Consider the following 8,006-nt stretch of genomic DNA (forward strand, 5'->3'; position numbering starts at 1 on the left):
TTGATGTAAACATTGACTAAACAACTACTGTGCGCTAATGTGATTATAGGTGCCAGGATTACAGCAGTGAATTAAACAATTCCACGTTCCCACAGAGCTTATATCTTGATGCTTTTTGGTCCTGACCATTTAAGAGACCGGGATGCCCCCATCCTTGAATCCCTCTTTCCTACTGCTAAAAATGCCATGTTAGCGTTCTTAGATTCTTATTCTGGAATTTTGAACATTCTTTTTTTTTTTTTTCATCAGTTCAAGTTTAGTAGAAACAACAAAAGACAAAAAGTGATGCCCTACTACTGTACATAACAGTTGGCCTGCCCCATAACAGCTCAGGCCCTTCTCTCCAGAGGAAGAAAGGCTGGCCTCCCCAACCCCTGCAGGAAAGGCCTGTCCTGTCCCCATACCACATCTGCACAGAGTCTAAAGTCTTATGTTCTAAGCATGACAACAGCACAAAAGAGATTTTGTTTTCATGGCCACCCACTGCAGCCCAGCCCTAAAATGACCCAGCGCTTACTTCTGCTTACAGAAATATTCTTTGCTCTTCTGGACATCAGGCTTGATGGTATCACTGCCAGGCTTCCAGCCAGCTGGGCACACTTCCCCATGCTTGTCAGTAAACTGGAAGGCCTGAACCAGTTGCAGAGTCTCATCCACAGAGCGGCCGAAAGGAAGGTCATTTACTGTGATCTGCCTAAGGATACCTTTATCATCAATGATAAAGAGGCCCCTGAACGAGATGCCTTCATCAACCTTTAAGACTCCATAGTCCGGGGTAATGGTACGCTTGGGGTCTGATACCAAGGGAATGTTCATGGGTCCCAGTCCTCCTTGTTTCTTGGGTGTGTTGATCCATGCCAGGTGACAGAAATGAGAATCCACAGAAGCACCAATCACTTGACAGTTGAGTTTCTTAAATTCTTGGGCCCTGTCACTGAAAGCAATGATCTCCGTGGGGCACACAAAGGTGAAGTCAAGAGGATAAAAGAAGAACACAATGTATTTTCCTTTGTCGTCAGGCTGAGGTCTTTGAACTGGCCTTCTGGCATAACAGCCATGGCTTTGAAGTTGGGGGCAGGATGCCCAATTTTGGCATTTCCTGAAGACATCTTGTTATCGGAGCTCTGAGAAGAAAAACGCGGAAGACAAGGCAGGAAGAAGACCTGGAATTTTGAACATTCTGAGAACACATCAGTCAGTTTCACCACAAAGCCCTAGATTTCAAATTACATTTATTTTTCAATGCTGGTGAAGCATCTTTTACTTATTTTTAGTTGACTTTGTACTGCGTTCCAATAAATTGTTCATGTAAACATTTCCAGGCTTTTCTAATTCCCATCCTTATGCAATCCCACCTTCATCAACAGATGATATACCCTGCTCAGAATAAAGACTAGAAATTGGGAAGACAGGTTATTTGTGCCTTCTTTGATTTCTTTCAGCAAAGTCTTAGTTTTGATTTGCACAGATCTTTTACCTCCCTGGTTAAATTTATTCCTAATATTTTATTGTTTTTGATGCTATTGTGATCAGGATAGTTTATTTATTCCTTCTTTTGGTGCTTCGTAATTAGTGTAAGGGAATGCTACTGATTGATTTTATAGTTTTCTGAGTACAGATCCTTTGCCTCTTTGGTTAGATTTATTCCTAGGTATCTTATGGTTTTGGGTGCAATTGTAAATGGAATCGACTCCTTAATTTCTCTTTCTTCTGTCTCGTTGTTGGTGTATAGGAATGCCACTGACTTCTGTGCATTGATTTTATATCCTGCCACTTTACTGAATTCCTGTATGAGTTCTAGCAGTTTTGGGGTGGAGTCTTTGGGGTTTTCCACATAAAGTATCATATCATCTGCAAAGAGTGAGAGTTTGACTTCTTCTTTGCCGATTTGGATGCCTTTTATTTCTTTTTGTTGTCTGATTGCTGTGGCTAGGACTTCCAATACTATGTTGAATAGCAGTGGTGATAGTGGACATCCCTGCCACTTTCCTGACCTTAGGGGGAAAGCTCTCAGTTTTTCCCCATTGAGAATGATATTCGCTGTGGGTTTTTCATAGATGGCTTTTATGATATTGAGGTATGTATCCTCTATGCCTATACTCTGAAGAGTTTTGATCAAGAAAGGATGCTGTACTTTGTCAAATGCTTTTTCTGCATCTATTGAGAGGATCATATGATTCTTGTTCTTTCTTTTGTTAATGTATTGTATCACGTTGATTGATTTGCAGATGTTGAACCAACCTTGCAGCCCAGGGATAAATCCCACTTGGTCGTGGTGAATAATCCTTTTAATGTACTGTTGGATCCTATTGGCTAGTATTTTGGTGAGAATTTTTGCATCCATGTTCTTCAGGGATATTGGTCTGTAATTCTCCTTTTTGATGGGGTCTTTGTCTGGTTTGGGGATCAAGGTAATGCTGGCCTCATAAAATGAGTTTGGAAGTTTTCCTTCGATTTTTGTTTTTTTGGAACAGTTTCAGAAAAATAGGTATTAATTCTTCTTTAAATGTTTGGTAGAATTCCCCTGGGAAGCCATCTGGCCTGCCACATTGATTCATTCCAATGGTTTTTTGAATGATTCTGGGATTTTTCTATATATAAGATTATGTTGTCAGCAAATAGTAACAGTTTTACTTTTTCCTTCCCGATTTGGATGCCTTTTCTTTGTCTTGCCTAATTCCTCTAGCTGGGATTCCAATCATATATTGAATAGAAGTGGTGAGAGTGGGCAACCTTGTCTTATTCCTGATCTCAGAGGAAATCTTTTTTCAATTTTTCTCCTTTAAGTATGATGTTGGCTGTCATTTTATCATATATCCCCTTTATAATTTTGAGATATGTTCACTCTATACCCAATCCATTAGGAGTTTTTATTATGAAAGTATGTTGCATGTTGTCATGCAATGTTTTTTCTACATCTTTTGAGATAATTTTGTGATTTTTATTTTTTGTTTTATCGATGTGATGAGTTACATTTATTGATTTGTGGGTGCTGAGTCCTACCTGCATCCCAGAGATAAATCCCCCTTGGTCATGATGTATAATCCTTTCAGTGTGTTCTTGAATCCAGCTTGCTACTATTTTGTTGAGAATTTTTGCTTTATTTATTAGGAATATTGGTCTATACTTTTCTTGTGGTATCCTTATCTGGTTTTAATATTAAGGTAATACTGGCTTTGTAGAATGAGTTTGGAAGTGGTACCTCTTCTGTGATGTTTTTTAAAAGAGTTTGAGGAGGATTGGTGTTAATTTTTCTTCGAATGTCTCATAGAATTCTCTAGTGAAGCCATCTGACCATATAGTTTTCTATCTTGAGAGTTTTTTGATTACTGACAATCTTTTTACTCATTACTGGTTTGTTCAGATTTTTTATTTCTTCCTGATTCATTCTTGGCCAGTTGTGTGTTTCTAGAAATGTAGCAATTTCTTTTAGATCACATAATTTGTTGGCATGTAACTTTTCAGAGTAGTCTCTTATAATTTTCTCTATTTCTATAATATCTGTTGCAATGTCTCTTTTATCTCTAATTTTATGCATATGAGTCTTTTTTTAGTCTAGTTAAAGATTTGTCAATTTTGTCTGTCTTTTCAAAGAACCATCTTTTGGTTTTGTTTATTCTATTGCTTTTCTAATCCATATTTATTTCTGTTCTGATTTTTATTATTTTCTTCCTCCTACTAAATTTAGGCTTAATTTGTTCTTTTTCTAGTTCCTTGAAGTGTAAAATTAGGTTGCTTATTTGAGATCTTTTTGATTTCCTAATATATGTACTTATTGCTATAAACTTTCCTCTCAGAACTGCTCTTACTGCATCTCCCAAATTTGGTATGTTGTATTTTCATTTTGATTTGTTTCAAGATACTTTATTTACCTTTTGATTTCTTCTTTGATCTGTTTGATTTTTTTGATCCATTGATCAAGTGTGTTATTTCCCACATATTTGCAAATCTACTCATTTTCCTCTTGTTGATTTTTAATTTCATGCCACTGTGGTCAAAGATGATACTTGGTATGATTTCAATCTTCTTAAATTTGCTAAGATTAGTTTTGTGGCCTGTTAAATGATCTATCCTGGAGAATGTTGCATGTGCATTTGAGAAGGATGTGTATTCATTCAGTTGCTGCTGGATGGAATTTATACATATATATTCCTGTTAAGTCCACTTCTCAAAAGTGTGGTTCAATTCCAATATTTCCTTGTTGATTTTCTGTCTGGACAATCTATCCATTGTTCATAGTAGAGTGCTGAAGTCCCCTATTATTATTGTATTTCCCCTATTTCTCTCTTAAGATCTATTAGTATTTGATCCATATGTTTCAGTGATCAGATGTTGGGAACATATATGACTGTTATATCTTCTTGGTGTATTGAACCCTTTATCATTACATAATGACCTTCTTTGTTTCTTGCTGCCATTTTTGACTTGAAGTTTATCTTGTCTAAGTATAGCTATACCTGCTTTCTTTTGATTACCAAGTGCTTGGAGTATCATATTCCACCCTTTACTTTGAGTCTATTTTTTTTTTTTTTTTGGAGTTGAGTCTTCTGAAGATAGTATGTAATTAGGCCTGTTTTTCAATCTATACAACCACTCTATGCCTTTGGATTAATGAGTTCATTTATGTTTAGGGTGATAATTGATACATGAGGACTTACTACGGACATTTTATCTTTTGTTTTCTGGTTGTCTTGTACCTGCACTGTTTCTTTTTCTTTTTGCCCTGTTTATCCTTTTAGATTGGTGGTTTTCTATGATGATTTTTTTCAGTTTCCCCTTTCTTGTGTTTTGTGTCTTTGCTGTAGATTTTTGTTTTGTGGCTATCAAGAGGTTAATATAAAATGTTTCATAGATCAAATAGTCCCTTTTCTGCTGATAGCAACTTATCTTTATTTGCCTATATAGGTCTCATCATTTTCCTCCTCCCCTTTTATATTTTTGTTGTCACAAACTATCCTTTTTTATGCTGTGAGTTTCTTACCAAACTGGAGTAGCTATAGTTATTTTTAATGCTTTTTTCCCCCTTTAATCTTAATGCTGTAATTGTTTAACACCCTGTTCTAAAGGAGTTACAGTTTTCTGGTCCTGTTTGTCTATCACCTTACTCAAAATCTTGTGTCATTTGGGGCTTTTGTTTTTTCAGGTAGAAGAGCTCCTTTCAACATTTTTTGTAAGACAGGTCTAGTGGTGGGGTGCCTGGGTGGCTCAGTCGTTAAGCATCTGCCTTCAGCTCAGGTCATGATCCCAGGGTCCTGGGATCGAGCCCCGCATCGGGCTCCTTGCTCTGCGGGAAGCCTGCTTCTCTCTCTACCACTCCCTTGCTTGTGTTCCTGCTCTCGCTATCTCTCTCTCTGTCAAATGAATAAATAAAATCTTTAAAAAAAAAAAAAAAAGACAGGTCTAGTGGTGGTAAACTCCCTCAGCTTTTGTTTGTCTAAGAAAACTTTAATTTCTTGTTCATATCTGAACAATAACTTTGCCTGATAGGGTATTCTTTGCTGTCAATTCTTATTTTTCAGTACTTTGAATACATCATTCTACTCTCTTCTTCTGGCCTACAGAGCTTCTGCTGAGAAATCTGCTGATAGTCTAATGGGAATTTCTTGGTAGGTACTTTCTTTTCTTTTTTTTTTTAATCCTGACTGCCTTTAGGATTCTCTTTATCATTGACTTTTTTTTTTTTTTAAGATTTTATTTATTTATTTGACAGAGAGAGAGACAGCAAGAGAGGGAACACAAGTAGGGGGAGTGGGAGAGGGAGAAGCAGGCTTCCCGCTGAGCAGGGAGCCTGATGCGGGGTTCGATCCCAGAACCCTGGGATCAAGACCTGAGCCGAAGGCAGACGCTTAATGACTGAGCCACCCAGGCGCCCCTATCATTGACTTTTGACAGCTTTATTATAATGTCTTGGAGAGGGTCTTTACATTGTGATAGTAAGTGATCTATTAGCTTCATGGACTTGTATGTCTAGTTCTTTCCCCAGGTTTCAGAAGTTCTCGGTTGTTATTTCTTTAATAATCTCTCTAACCCTTTCTCCTTCTGGTATACCCATTATTTGTGTGTAGGCTCTCATAATGGAGTCTGATAGCTCTTGTAGGATTGCTTCACTTTTTAAAATATTAGTTCTTTCTCCTTTTACACCTAAATCATTTCTAGGTTTCTATCCTATAATCCATTTATTTTTGTCTCTTCCATCTGATCTGCTCTATTCCCAATGCTTTCTATTGTGTTATTCATCTCACCGAGTTCTTCAGCTCCAAAATTTGTTTGGTTCTTTTTCATAATTTCAGTCTCTTTGGTAAAGTACTCCTTCTTTACATTTATTTTGTTCCTGAATTTTCCTGTAGTTCATTGAATGTCTTTATAAAAGCTATTTTTGAATTCTCAGATCCCAACCTTCCCTGGTTTGAGTTGGGTTGGAGAATTGTTACTTTATTTTTGTGATAGTACCATGATTTTTCATGGTGTTTGATGATGTACTTCTGTCTGTGCATTTGAAGTAATAAACACCCTTTTTATTAAGGTAAAGTTTTATTTACTTTGTGTTTAACAGTTCCTCAGGGTGGGAATTAGAGGCCTTTCTTTTGTTTTCCAGCAGGTGATGCTATAGCACAAGTTTTTGGTTTCTCTAACCTGCGTTGACTGGTGGTTCTGTTTGGGAGTGGGCTCTTTTATCCTCCACCCCCTCTGCCAGAGAGCTCACTGGTTGTTGTTGCTTGTGCCTTTGGGGTTACAGGTGCTGCAGCCACTTCTCCCCTGGTTCCTGTGCTGTTCCTTCAGTTCCACCACATCCATAAGGTGCAATCCAGCCACATTCAGATATACAGATGTATGGATCTCCCCAATGGCCTCAGTGTGCTATACAGAGGAAATTTTGTTGGGTTATGAATGTTTTGTTGGTTGTCAACTGAAAAGGAGAGACAAAGGGAAGTACTCATGCTGTCATGATGCTGATGTCACTCCTCATTCTTCCTTCTTAATCGATTGGTTTATTTGGTTTTTCAGTAAAACATTCCTAGGAAAGTGGTCTATTAAAAGTTGAAACTACCTTGAGCTGGAAGAAGACTGGTTCAAGTTCTTTGTAAAATTGTTGAGCATCTATGAATCTGTTTTTTGATTTTCAATATATGTGATACCTCTTCTAACAAAATCTTTTTGTGAAAATTGATTTGGTATACACATACACACACACATGAATACATTCTGTAAAAGGTCATAGGACATCAGGGAGGTACTTATGTTTTAGGAAAAAGGTTGTTTTTTTTAAACTACAGGCTTGCTTTTGTTCTTTATTCTCTCTACTATCTCATCTGCTAAATTCTAAATTATTTTGTCTTCATCAGATTGAATGCATTACTCACACCTCAAAAGGAATCTGATATAATCTTTAAGGGTCTCCTCAGGAAATTATAATTAAGAAAAGGGTAATTTTTGACTACAGAATTATGATTAAAATTCACATAAGGAAATTCTCTTGAAATAATCTTCTGGGAGCAAAGAAGGCAAGACAATATTAACAAAGGAGTTAACTTAGCAAAGGCAGTGATAAGCATGTCAACCGAAAACTTGAGAAAATATTTGCAGATAAACTTCAATAATCTGCCTTTGAATATTCAACTGTTTAGTGCATATTTCTATGTGAAATAGGAAGACTAAAAATAAATAAACTTGAATTAGTAATTTTGCCTAAATGGATGTAGAAGACTTTTAGTCATTACAACTTTACCTTTTAGCTAAATAAACTAGTGCTGTTTCCAAAGATAGAATCTAGAAAACCAATCTAAAGGATTAATTGCCCTCACTGAACCACCCTATAGGAAAGCAGCCCTGATTAATTTGAAGTGACATCATTGTTGAAGTGCTTTATGTCATCTTTCTTCTACTTTGAGTGTGTATCCATAACCTAAGACTCTAGGTTGGTCTTTGGTGAAATGATTTCTTTTTAAAGATTTATATATTTCAGAGAGATAGAGAAAACAAGCAGGGGGCAGGGGAGGGGCAGAGAG

At 36.8% G+C, this 8,006-nt stretch overlaps 1 pseudogene; it reads right to left on the bottom strand.

Annotated features, from left to right (window-relative positions):
- Positions 1 to 513: 513 nt before the first annotated feature.
- Positions 514 to 1,109, bottom strand: LOC116628628 (annotated as a pseudogene).
- Positions 1,110 to 8,006: the final 6,897 nt, after the last annotated feature.

Source organism: Phoca vitulina, unplaced genomic scaffold, assembly GCF_004348235.1.
Source record: "Phoca vitulina isolate PV1807 unplaced genomic scaffold, GSC_HSeal_1.0 scaffold3, whole genome shotgun sequence".
Taxonomy (NCBI): Eukaryota; Metazoa; Chordata; class Mammalia; order Carnivora; family Phocidae; genus Phoca; species Phoca vitulina.